Source organism: Mytilus californianus, unplaced genomic scaffold (genome assembly GCF_021869535.1).
Source record: "Mytilus californianus isolate M0D057914Y unplaced genomic scaffold, xbMytCali1.0.p SCAF_15, whole genome shotgun sequence".
NCBI classification, from domain to species: Eukaryota; Metazoa; Mollusca; class Bivalvia; order Mytilida; family Mytilidae; genus Mytilus; species Mytilus californianus.
Window position 1 is genome coordinate 27,899,459 of NW_026262637.1, and position 13,952 is coordinate 27,913,410.

The following is a 13,952-nucleotide window of genomic DNA, read 5'->3' on the forward strand; positions in this document are numbered from 1 at the left end:
TTCCGAGTTTAGTTCCAAAATTATTACTGCGTTACAAACCATGAACAATGACGGTCACATAGATGAGGATACAATCGGATATTTAAAACCAGAAAACGCCAAGCCTGGTCGATTGTATCTTCTTCTCAAAATACACAAGGTTAACAACCCTGGTAGACCCATTGTATCCGCAAACGGCCACCCGACCGAGAAAATCTCGGAATTCGTAGACTTTCATTTAAGATCTCATGTAGAAAATCTTCCTCCTCACATTCAAGACACTATAGATTACCTTCGTAAAATGGAATCCATGAACCCTCTTCCTCCGGAAACTCTCCTTATCACTTTAGATGTCACCTCATTGTATACCAACATACCTCATGATGACGGAATACAATCGTGTAAGGAAATATGGGACTCGCGCAACACTTTATAACCACCTACCGAATGTTTAGTCCAGCTGCTTACTCTGGTTCTGAAATGCAACAATTTCACCTTTAATGATGAACATTACCTTCAGATAAACGGGACAGCGATGGGGACGAAAATGGCACCGTCTTACGCCAATATTTTCATGGGCAAATTAGAGAAACAAATCATTTCAACATCTTTATCCAAACCTCTATCTTGGTTCCGTTTCATCGATGATGTTGACATGAAATGGATTGAATCCCAAAAAAAATTTTATGATTTTATCAGACATGCAAACAACGCCCACCAGTCAATTAAATATATGAAATTTCCGACTCTAAAATATCTTTCTTAGACACAACTACACCTATAAAGGACGGTGTCATATCAACAGACCTCTACTGTAAACCTACAGATAAACATCAGTACCTTTCTCCCCAAAGCTGTCACCCAAACACTGTACAAAAAGTATCCCGTACAGTGAAGCTCTTAGAGTAAAGCGGATTTGCTCCTCTGAGGAGGCTGTCACTAAACGGTTACAGGAATTTCGCGGATTTTTGACCAAACGAGGTTATAAAAAATGGGACATAGATAAGGGGTTTGCGCGTGCTAACAATAACAGCCATAATGACCTATTACAGTTCAAACAGAAGAAGCGCAGCAAAATAGTTTCGTTTGTTTTAACATACAATCCCGCCTTTACTAACCTTCCACGTTTGATCCGCGCCAATTGGCAAATTATTGCCAATCACTCAAAATTATCCAAGATCTTTCCCAAACCTCCTGTCTTAGCTTTTCGGAGACCAACAAGTCTGAAAGACTTATTTGTGAGAGCTGACGTCTCCTCTAATAATAGCGGTTCAACTGCAGGATGGTGCAAGTCGTGTGGTAACAGACGATGTCTGACTTGCCAACAAATACTGAATACTCAAACATTTACTTGCCACTCCACTGGGTCTGTGTACACTTTATTTTGCAATGTAACTTGCAAAACCCAGAATGTTGTATACCTTCTTCAGTGTCGATGTTGCATGCAGTACGTTGGCGAGACAGAACAGCCATTCAACAAACGCATGAATGGCTATCGAAGTGACTACACCTGCAAGCCCGACCTCCCCGTAAGTCGTCATTTCCCTACTATCACTCATTTTCCTACCATCACTTGTTTCCGGTAACTCAGGCTTCCGTACTGGACTCTTACATTTTTAAAGAATTTTTTAACTATTCCAGTTTAAATTACAGGGTTCTATTCATTTGGGAGGGATGTATAAGTACGCAGTCACGTTCAATTATTTAACCTTAGTCAAAATTTATTATTATGTTTTTAATCATTATCAAACTGCTATCTATTTGGGATGTTTAAATACGCAGCCTCTGTTTTAATTACTCTACCGTTGTCAAATTTGAAATATTATACTAGCTTGGATCGGTCAGTGCTGTTTATTGTTAATGTATTTCCACGCAATCGTTGTTGTAACATCTTAACTGTCGTCACCTTTGAAATTTTAGAGTTGTACTAGTTCATATCGCATATTACTATTTTTATTTGAAGCATATCTTTGCAGTCTCTGTTGTAAATAGCTACATAATCTACGTCATGTTTAAAAAAATTTAGAATTGTACAAGCGTCTCTATGATGTTCAGTTTTGACTGTTTTATTGTTTAAATTTCAAGATTGTTATAGTTTTATAATCAGACTAGATTGATATGATTCATTTTACATCGTGATCATACTGATGAAGGATATCTGTTATCCGAAATATTTAACATTTGTTCATTTTTTTATTAATTTTTGGTGATGTTGTACCCTTTTAGACTTGTTATATATGAACAAAATGTATATGCTCTACTTTGAAATACGCGTGTATCATCCAAAAGAACTCGGTATTTAATGTTATTCTTCTTCTTGCATTTTAATTGATTGTTGGTGTTTAACGCCACTTTCAGCACTATATTGACTGTATTGTGACGGTAATTTTTTATCGTTGGAGGAAGCCGGAGTTCCCAATTAGAACCAACGACCTTCGGCAGGAAATCTTGCATTTTGAACAAGTGTTATTGAAATTCATTGCTTTGGTTTTTGTCAGTTTCTTAATAAGTGATAACACTTATTTATTTAAGAAATCATTACTTTAAATAATAATAGAAAAATAATAATTTTTGACAAATGTTTTCCGAATTTCAAAATGTTATTGTTCGTCGCATAGTACCAAATTTAGGTTGAAACGCAGACTGTGTACAACGCGGAGACATCTACCACATTGTAGTCTTGATCGCTTCCTTCTTCCGCTATTTCGGTGCGGTAACGCAATCTTTTACTTTGCAGTAAGCTAACGTTCGAAGATCTAGTTTCCGATTTTCTAACCGACCCGGGAAACGATCTCTCAGGTGTACCGTTGCTAAACTTTCCACAACGTCGTGAATAAACTTGAGGCGTGATAGCGGACGAGGGTTGTTTGAGTTTTTGTTTCTGTAAAGAATGTACGCATTTATCGTAAATTTCTGAAAAAGATTAAACATCAATTTCTCCCACATTTTGACGGTTTTCCTTTCATCGTTCTAGAACGCTGTAAACATATAATTCCGATCGACTCCTCCCATATCTTTACTATAACTTTCTAAAGCGGTTGGTTTGCCTTGTGTAGTTACGCCTGCTTTGCAAAATGTGGATACTAATCGTACTGGTTTTCGTTTGTTTTGTCTGTATGAGCAAACCAGTGTTTCTTGTCTTCTCATAAATACGAATTCATCAGGACGTATTGAGGGTTTTTAATTCTTTGTGGCATTAGCAAGTTACTTCGCAAGCACCAGTTAGAAATGTTCTATTTACAAGCAATTCTAATGCTTCACTACCAATAATTTACTCACATTTTTCTTGTACTTTTCTACCCTCTTGGATGTCAGTTCTGAACGGCTACATGATAAAATTGTAATGTTGTACTTTTGGTAAATTTAGTACTGGTGAATTTTATACTTATATCTGTACAGTAACTTATTTGTTATATTCAGTGCTGATTTTTTATTCAGTACTTTAACAGTACTGTTTTTTCATTACTTTAACAGAACTATTTTGTTCAGTTTGTTTCATGGACTGATTCATTTCCCTACCGAATCAGTACTTACTTTTAGTGCTCACTTTCTCTTTATCAGTTCCTCCACCAATAAAAACTGGCCGCCACGAAATAGCCCAAAAGCGGTGCTTAAAAGTGGCGTTAAAACACCAAAAATCAAAAATCAAATCAAATCTATTTATCAGTATTTCACTTCTGTTTAAGTAAATGATGCAGTCTGTCTTTATCAGTATCTACTAGAACACAGCCACGACATCGAGGGTCCTTGACTGAAGTAAAGTACCTATTATTTATTTTTAGCCTTGTTTATTTAGTATTCGTATTGTCATCTGATAAAGTAAGTTGATTGTAAGGTATACTGTTTTCTATGCTTTCAAAATATGTCTGTTTGAACCCGTCCTGGTTTTCTTACTACAATAAACTTACTATAAACTAAATTTAATTTTTAACAAATTAACCAAAATTGATAGTGGTTTTGAGGTGGAATAAAACATACTTGTTAAATAGTGTACAATTGTGTAATATAGATATAAAACGACTACTGGAAGAATTCCAGGTTCTCCTGATAGAGGAGGGATTTACAGAAGGTAACAGGTAACTACAACCGGAAACTACATGTGACATATGGTCCAAGGACACAGTTATCGTCCTTTGGTTTTCGTTGTCTTGTCTACGAATATAGTCCCTAGTGTGAACAGTGTATAACTTGCATTTTTTTTTGATACACTTTCCCAATTTATTTCTTAATATTTTATGCATGAAATATTAAGTAAGGGGATGAAATTACATGTTAAAAAATTTGGGTGCTGAATCTTTATGTTAAGTAGTGATTTGGTCCAGTTAAAAAAGGTCAAAAATTAGAATGTTTGAAGCTGTCAAACTGAATTTTAGCCCCCCTTAACACAGAATTGTCAATATTTTGAGTTAGAGCTGGTAGAAGTTTCTATAATTTTGATATTATTTGTATCAATAGTAGTACACTACACTGTAAAAATCTTTTAAAGATAGAGCAGGTGCGATTTTTTTAATTTGAATTTCAGGTCTAAAAGAAATGCACTACGAAATAACTGTGTTCTCGGGCCATATACTATTGCTATCGGTATCGGATTCGATCCGGAACCTGTTAATTATTGGTAATTTTTGAAAATATGTGGAAAGCAAAATGGCCTGGAATGGTGTAATTTTTAAACAACACCATTGTCCTATATTAGTTATATATAAAGTTGAATTCTTTGATTCGTCGTTTTTACGTCAAGACGGCTTACAAATTGCACCTCGTTATTTTAGTAGTTTAGATTTTAAGGATAATAGTTTACATTCAATCACTGTTTCCATAATAATGAACATTTATATTTAAAAGTACGCTTTGGTTTATTCTTTTACTATTTTCATAGATTGGGTGTGGCTTCTATTTTAATTTGAATGCATTAAATATATGCATATTATTCATTAATACCATAATATAAGCGTGACTGATCCTGATTGACTTTAATGCATACATATCTTTATTCCTGACAATAATATACTTTCAAACACTTACGGAGAAGAAATTGTGTGTTTAATATGTCAGACCTACAAGTTCCAAAGGATACTCTTACTTTCAATATGACTTAATTTAAACGATCTATTTTTGATGAATAATCAAATATTTATGTTAAAGTCTGGGTTGTCCATACTTGTAAGTAGGATCCTGGATCTGCTACAATACCAGATGTACATTGATGTTATCAATATTTATTTTGTGATTTTTTCACGATACATGTATTATAATATTTAAAGAGCGATCTTTATGGTGTATTAACATCTGAAATTATATAAATTATTCTGTCGCTTGCATAATACATGTTTAATAACTTTGAGACATGTTTCAAATGATTAAATCAATTACTCACTTTAACGTGAATAAGTGATTATAGTAAATTTCTAAAGGTTGGAATTAAGCAAACCTTTTACTATACTGCATACTTTGATATTATATTTTATTTTTTCTCATTTAGACAATGCAAGAAAACTTTCATCTTGATCAAATACCTACACCTGACAGAGTGTTTCATTAATTGTTCCATTTGTGAAGTCAACTGTATTTCACCATGATTGCTGTGGACAATTGAAATGATTAAAATTCTAACCTAATTTTAATTTAATTTTTTTTAATTTTAATAAATGCACAGAAACCACATTGTATTAATCCCGTACAATTCAGTCTTTACATTTTCAGTTCACAGTTGATATTTGTTGCTAGATTGGTAATTCCAGATTACACTTTAGTTCTAATATGAGCTCATCATAAGCATCCATCTCTTATACGAAACTCGGGATTGCTTGGTTTATGAATGTTATCTTTTCTGATGAGCGCCATATTTAGACATCTTTCTGTACAGGTCCTTAACTTTCATATTGAAGGTTCATATTTCAGCTCCAGTCTCCATTCTGTTAATTATTCTGTGGAGGAAAATAAAATGACTTTATGAAGGCTATTGGACTTTCCTGTGTTTCCTTTTTTCTATGTTGTATTAATAGAAAAGAATGCACAAATACATATACGTATATATATTAGGGAATTATGAATTACTCATTACTTTATATACATGTTTTATCGATCAAAGTTGAAAATATTTTACCTGAATTAAACATATAATATAATATTTTGTTCCATCATCACGGAAGTATTGGTGTTTTCCAGTGGCAAATATTTCATGCACGTGTAGCTTTTAAAATCCGCCCATCTATGTGATCTTTGTGGTCTAGTTCGTGAACCTTTCGCTCCCCCCCCCAAAAAAAAAAAAAAAAAAAAAACAAAACAAAACAACAAGAACAACAAGAACAACAACGAAGGAACATCTAAATATACTCATTACTACAATGTATATTTATACAAAAGTACATGTATAATCCGTTGATATAAAATGGCCGGTGATTATTAAGTCTGATGGTAAATGCAGTGCTGTAAAGTCGCCAACACTGAAAACTCTTTCACCAGCACAGTAGCAAAGCAGCGATACAACATCTATAGATATAAGGAGATGTGGTATGAGTGCCAATGAGACAACTCTCCATCTACATGTATGTATATATATATACATATTGGAAAAAAAATCATAAACACTCTCCATTACTTGTAAAATGATTGACTGAATATTGTAAATGTTTCAACGGTCAGTATTTTCAGTTTGTCCTTGTGTTATTTCGTATGAAAAACATGAGATGTTGGAGTGTGTTGACGACCCATTAACCCAACAGCGATAATCTTCAAAAGAACAGAGGGCAAACATACAATTCTTCAACAATTGACGGATGTCAATATGTCAAGAACTATTAGCATCGTCACAATTATGGGAAGTACATACAAACAACGTCTCAGTTAACTGTTTGACTGATTAAATTGATAATGTGCCTGAATAATCAGATTATGGTTATACGTGCTTTTGGTGGCTATCCAAATCAAAGATGGCTGCCAAAGTTTAACACAAGACTCTTAAAGGAAATACAAAGAAAGAGCTGAAACTGAATTACAGATAGAAATGATAATTTGGTAGAATTAGAACAAAACAATTTACGAAAACCAAATATGAGACATGAACACAACAACACAGCAAAAACTCTACACATTAACTTATTTTCTACACGTTAACTTAATTTGCTTAAAATCAAACAGGCTTAAAAAGTATTTGGCTTCAGGTGGAACATACATCGAGAATTTCTATCAGGAAAAAGCATTTACGATGTTGATATACTATTGATATACTGACGCAATACCTGCCTTGAAAAAAATGCAATACTATAAACATCTTAAGAAATTTTATGTTTCTTTTTGAATAAACGAAAATCAGTTATTTCAATGCAAAAACATATTTGTGTTTTTAATTATTCAGTTGAATAAGTTGGATACCACGCCATATTTGCCGTATAACGAAACTCCCCCTTTATACGAATCAGTTAGAATGTAACATACATGTCGTATGAAGTTCAAGTTATGCGATATGCAAATAATATTAAAATTGCTTTTTTTCTCCAAAATACATTTATATACAATAAAAACCTTGAGGTGTAAAAATTTAAATAATGTTTTTCCAGACGCCGGTGTTTGTTTGTTTAGATAAAAAAGTCATACTTATTATGAACCTTTTTTATGTAGTCAAGCAAATAAGAAATTTCATCTTTACAACGAAACAATTTCTTATATATGCTCCACTGATATTTGCCAACCTCTCTTTATCGCCAAAAAAGTTTCATTTTACAAATTTCACTTTCAATGCATAATCTATTCAAGCTTCGTATTGTAACTTTTTTGTTTCACTCTTTCTAATTGAAATATAATAAAAAGTTGAGTCATTGCATTTGTATTAAATCAAACTGTCCAACATGTTCAGAATTTTTTTCAAAACTTTTCTGCCAGAGCAAAAAGTAAAGTAACAAAAATACCGACCTCCAAGGAAAATTCAAAACGGAAAGTCCTTTATAAAATGGCAAAATCAAAAGCTTAAACTCATCAAGCGAGTGGAAAACAACTGTCATATTCCTGACTTGGTACAGGCATTTCCTTATGTAGAAAATGGTGCATTAAACCTGGTTTTATAGCTATTTTAACCTCTCACGTATATGACAGTCGCATAGAATTCCATTATATTGACAACAATGTGTGAGCAAAGCAAACAGACCAAGTAGCGCTAGCGGAAGACTTACTGTCATTCTAGATTTGTGAATCTTAGTCCTAATCATTACGACTTCTGAATGTTAATTAATAGATAAAAATCATAAAATATTATTAATAACTATAAGATTCTTCAATGCATGTTATTTTCTAGTGAGGCTTACATTAGACTTAAATCTTATTTTATAGTTTCCAATGAAGCAGAAATATAAAAATAAGATGTGGTATGATTGCCAATGAGACAACTCTCCACCAGAGACCAACATGACATATAAGTTAACAACTCACATTGGACTTAAATCTTATGATATAGGGTCCAATGTAGAAGAAATGTACACATTGGACTTAAATCTTATGATATAGGGTCCAATTCAGCAGAAATGTTTTGTCCAATGAGCAGTAGTTACCACACTGGACCTTAGTCTTATAATGTATTATCCAATGAGCAGTTGGTACCATATTGGACCTTAGTCTTATGATCAAGTGATCAATTAGGCGGTAATTTCCACATTATACTTATTCTTCTGATATATTGTCCAATGAGGCAGTTATTGATGCATTGTCCAATGAAGGTGAAAGGTTCACATTGTCTTATGACTTATTATCGAATGAATCAGTGAATATAAAATAAGGAGATGTGGTATGATTGCCAATGAGACAACTATCCAACAAGTCAAATGAAATAGTTTAAGAGCATAAAGGTTATCGTACCGCCTACAACAATGAGCAAAACCAATACCGCATAGTCAGCTATAAGGTTTGACATGACAAATGTGAAATAATTCAAACGAGATAACTAACGATGCGATTTATTACAAAACAATAAATGAATGAACAAATATGACAGTCAGCTACCAACGACAACCTCTTAAACAAATTAAAGGCTCCTGCCACGGAACAGGCACATATAGAATGTTGCGGGGTTAAGTATGTTTGTGAACGCTCAACCCTCCCCTAGCCTGGCACAGTGGTGTAACAGAATATCATAAAAAATTCTAAAATCATTTAAAAATGGCTTTACTCATCACATCGGCACAAAGCACAAAATAGTGACTACACAAATGTAATATAAAGACATAAGGTATCGATCTAAGAGTAATTACAGTAAAGTAAAGTACACATTAGATTTCCGTCTTACGAGGCATTTGTCCAATAAAACAGTAACGCCCACAATTGACCTAAGTCTTTTAATTATTTTTTCAATGAAGCAGCGATTTCCACATTCGACTAAATCTTATAATAGTCTTTAATTGTAACTTGGATGGAGAATTGTCTCATTGGCACTCATACCACATCCTCTTATCTCTATTTATGTATTTTTTCTAATAAAGCAGCAATGTCCACACTGAACTTCTAGCATTATAATGTATTGTCCAATGAATAGCTAATGAACACATAGCACCTAAGTTTTATGATATTGTGTCAATAGAATAAAATGAGTATTGTCCATGCACATTGGACTTGATGATTGTCAAATATAGCAGTAATATCCACATTTTACATAAGTCGTATGGTTCATAATTGTCAAATGAAGCAGAAATGCCCACATTGGACATCGTTCAATGAAGCAGGAATATCCACATTGGACATCGTTCAATGAAATAGAATTGTTAGCATTGGTTCAATGAAGCAGTGATAACAACATTGAAATATTGACTAATTAACATAAGTCGTAAGACGAATACTGTCCAATGTGGCAGTTATGTCCACATTGGACTTAAATCAAATGGCATAGTTTCCAAAGAGTCAGTAATACAATAATAAGATGTTGTATGATTGCCAATGAGACACCACTCCGAAAGAGATCAAATAAAGCAGAAGTTAGCAACTATAGGTCACCGAACGAGCAAAACCCATACCGCATAGCAAGCTATAAAACGCCCTGAAATGGCAAATGTGAAATAATTCAAACGAGAAAACTAAATGCCTAATTTATGTACATTGCAATAAACTAAAAACAAATATGATGAAGAGCAACAAACAACAACCACTGAATTACAGGTTCCTGACTTGGGAAATGCACATACAGAATGTGGCAACATGTCCACATTGGGCTTAAGTGTTTTGGTATATTGTAAAAAAAAGTCATTTATGGCTACGTTGAACTTAAGTCTTGTACAAGGCAGTACTGTTAGTTTATAACGTAAATATCTTACCTGGTATTTAAATCTTAAGGCCAGAAGGAATATATCACCAGATCAGTCAAGTATTACAACAACCATAAAGAAATGGAAAACAAATAATATGTATTTGTATAAATATTTATAAATTTCATGTCTAATATGAATTGTGTTCCGAGGTTCATATGCATTAACCGTGGTGAATAAATTTTGCACACCTATTGGTGATATTTTCAATTATAATTTGGAAAATTTCAACAAATTCGCGTTAAGGTAGACCAGGTGTCTTCCTCTATCTTGGATTGTAAAATAGCAAGACACAATCGGTCTAGAACTTTAATGAAATATGCAACTTTCGAAAGAACAATGTACTTCATTTGTACGACTTTCCATTTTAAAGGAAGAAAATCATGTGTTTTATCATATTTTTACAACTGTTTTTAACAGATACAGAAAAATATTTTGATTGGTTCAATTTTTTTTTCAACTTTGTCATATAAGGGGATATAACTCAGATAATGTAACCTTTATAAAGGAATGTGTTATGAATTTACCTTTCTTGTTTTGTAGCAAGAAAACAATCCCATGACCCCAATTTTTCTTTTTTTCTGAAAGCACATTGTAAGGGCTATCTTCTCATATTTTATCTTTAAATTCTATCGTTTAGTTTTCATTTTATCACAGAATAGTCGGTTTTCCATGCATGATCTATACAAAATCTGTTTAATCTGACAATTTAGCACAACCTGTCGTTTGAAAAGAAGCCCCGTGACCTATACTTTTTATCATATTTTTTTGAAAAAAGCATGATATTAACTACATTTTGGCAAACTATTAGAAAATTCTATCGATTTTAATTTAGACACCCTCCCCCCCCCCCCCCTTAAACATTTAATTTGTGTTTCTAGCAGATATTACCATTGTCTTAAAACTACCCCGGTAAATCGTGTTTCGACACAAGTCAATTTCCAGTACAGAAAAAAACAATTAAATATCCTAACCGACCAAAATAACTTCAGTCATCATACATGAGGCATGAGAATACAACTAACGACCCAAAACTAATGTCCGGAATCCACACAAATCCACAGGGCCGCTCGGATTGGAATGTCTGATTGTCTCTTAAAGGAACTTACCAAGGAAATAACACAAGTTAAGTGTTCTGACGTAACGTAATTTCTATGCCTACAGAAAAGAAAAACTCATCAAAAGATATCAAGCTTATAATTTAATAGTCAGACGCGAGTTTCATCTACAAAAGACTCATCAGCGACGCCCCAATAAAAAAAAAGTTATCTGGCCAAACGAAGAACGACGTTGAAGAGCATAACGGGCCAACAATTCCCTTAGCAGACGCACTGTACGGATCCAGAAAGTTACTTAACTGCGAATCATAATCCTGACCTTGCTGATAGCCTCAACAAGAACCAAGAAGTAGATGCGATACTTCTGCACTTCATCAACGGCTTTGATAAGTTACCCAAGGGTTCTTAGAAATGCATTTTGATTAGTCCCATGTTGACTGCTGTACCCCTATTTTTGACATTTATACCTATTATGTCTGTTTGTTTTGTTCACGCATCGTTGTCAATATAATGGAATTTGATGCGACTGTCATACAAGTGAGAGGTTTAGCTAGCTATAAGACCAGGTTCAATCCACCATTTTTTACATAAGAAAATGCCTGTACCAAGTCAGGAATATGACAGTTGTTATCCATTCGTTTGATGTGTTTGAGCTTTTGCTTTTGCCATTTGATTAGGGACTTTCCGTTTTGAATTTTCCTCGGAGTTCAGTATTTTTGTGATTTTACTTTTTATTACTTAATTACTACGAAGGAAACAACATTTTTTGGTTAATCAGATGGAATTCTTTTTACTTAAGGAAATAAAATTATCCCTCTGCATACAGCTGTGTTTACATTCTTTGGAAAGACAAAAAGTCTATCATAGAAATGCGACTCTCAGTTTGGGGTCAAGTTACATAACAGTGTTTAAGTAAATATCACTGCAAATGTTGTAATCCTTATAAAAATGATAATAAATCATAAAATTTTATTCGAAAAATCATTATGTGCAATTTTATTTTTGTTTAGAGGTTGGCTAAAAGGTATTGCAGGGTCATATTGTGTGTAGTGCTAGTATAGAACGGAACAGATATGATCTCTGCGCCGGCGATTGCTATCGAAGTGTAATCCAAGGGAAAAAATTCTAGCGCACCAATCCGATTCAAGTATTTGTAGATATGCAAATCATGTAAGAACTATCTAATGAGTTTTGACAGAAACTTTACTATAGTATTTCAAGATTTTACTATACTATTTAGTATTATGTATACGTTAACGTCTATGACATTCAAAAGTGTAGGATAAAGTCTATACAGACTGATTTGCACATAACGAAGCATGACCTGCTTTACCAGTTGTAAAGCAAGTCATGGTTTGACCCCAACTCAATCAGCAACAATAGAGTCATATAACCAGGACACATTGATATCTTTTGGTATTTGTTTTGGTAAGAAATTATTAAGAAACTAAGGTTCCAACTCCAGATCTTAGATGAATTTGGCTATTGTTTTATGTCCCTTTTGGTCAAATAGCTCATCATGATTCTACGTATTTAGACATCCCTGGCTTTCAAATTTTTGGGGTTTGTGTGTTCCCGATGAAGATAAATCCAGAAAGTGCGTTAGACGCACGCAATTTTTAAAGTGATAATTTCATTTTGAGGACAAACGTACAGAATTGGCTTTAATCTTCATTTTGATGGGAAAAAATACACAATTAGCTAAAATGTTCATTTTGAGTGGGAAAAATACATCATTAGCTATAATCTGGAAGGACATGTAAATGTACTCTAATAATATCATCGAACAAACATTTAAGAAAAACGATGATCAAAATTATGTAGTATATTCAAGAATATACACGGTGTCATCTTCTTTCGAATTTCATTTTTTTTTTTCGAAAATCATATCGTAAAAACTCTGTTCTATTCATGACAAAGTAGTTTGATGATGTTCTTAGTCTATAAATGCTAAGGTTTCCTAGCATGAATAACACGTGAACTTGATGTATAGGATAATACAGAGACAAAATCTAGATATTTGCTATTCAAATTAAGGCTGATGGTCTTAATCACATTCTTGTGTGTAGAAACATGTTTTGTTAAGAGAGAAACGGAAGATGCCAAGGGCACATTCAAAGCACAGAAATCGAAGGGAAAGTCAAAACTACAGGGCAAAAACAGAAAAACGACGAAAAGACAATCAAGCCCACAAAACACTGATATATGCATGTACAGTAAAGACAGAACTTAAGTATTTTTAATTATTAAAATGTTAAGAGGCAATCTTAAACAATGCCTGGTCAATCTTCATTTTATTAGATAATCAAAAGTGTTAATAATATTATATAAAAATGTAAATATATTTGATAAAATGTACATTTATATGCCTTCAGATCTAGAAATATATTTATTGTTTTCAAGATGAAACAGTGTATATTTCTTCCACCTTTTTTTGCAGTATTGGAGAGGTATTCGTTTTTGTGTTTTTTTCTTTATCGATATCGTCGATGTCTAATTTTTTGCAAATAAAAAAAAAAAAAAAACAATTGTTATCATAACAATGACAATTTCAATGTCTATTTCCACCATTGTAAGTTAACTTAAATAGGAAAGTTTCGAATGAGAAATCAGAACTTACTGCAAAGAAATTCAA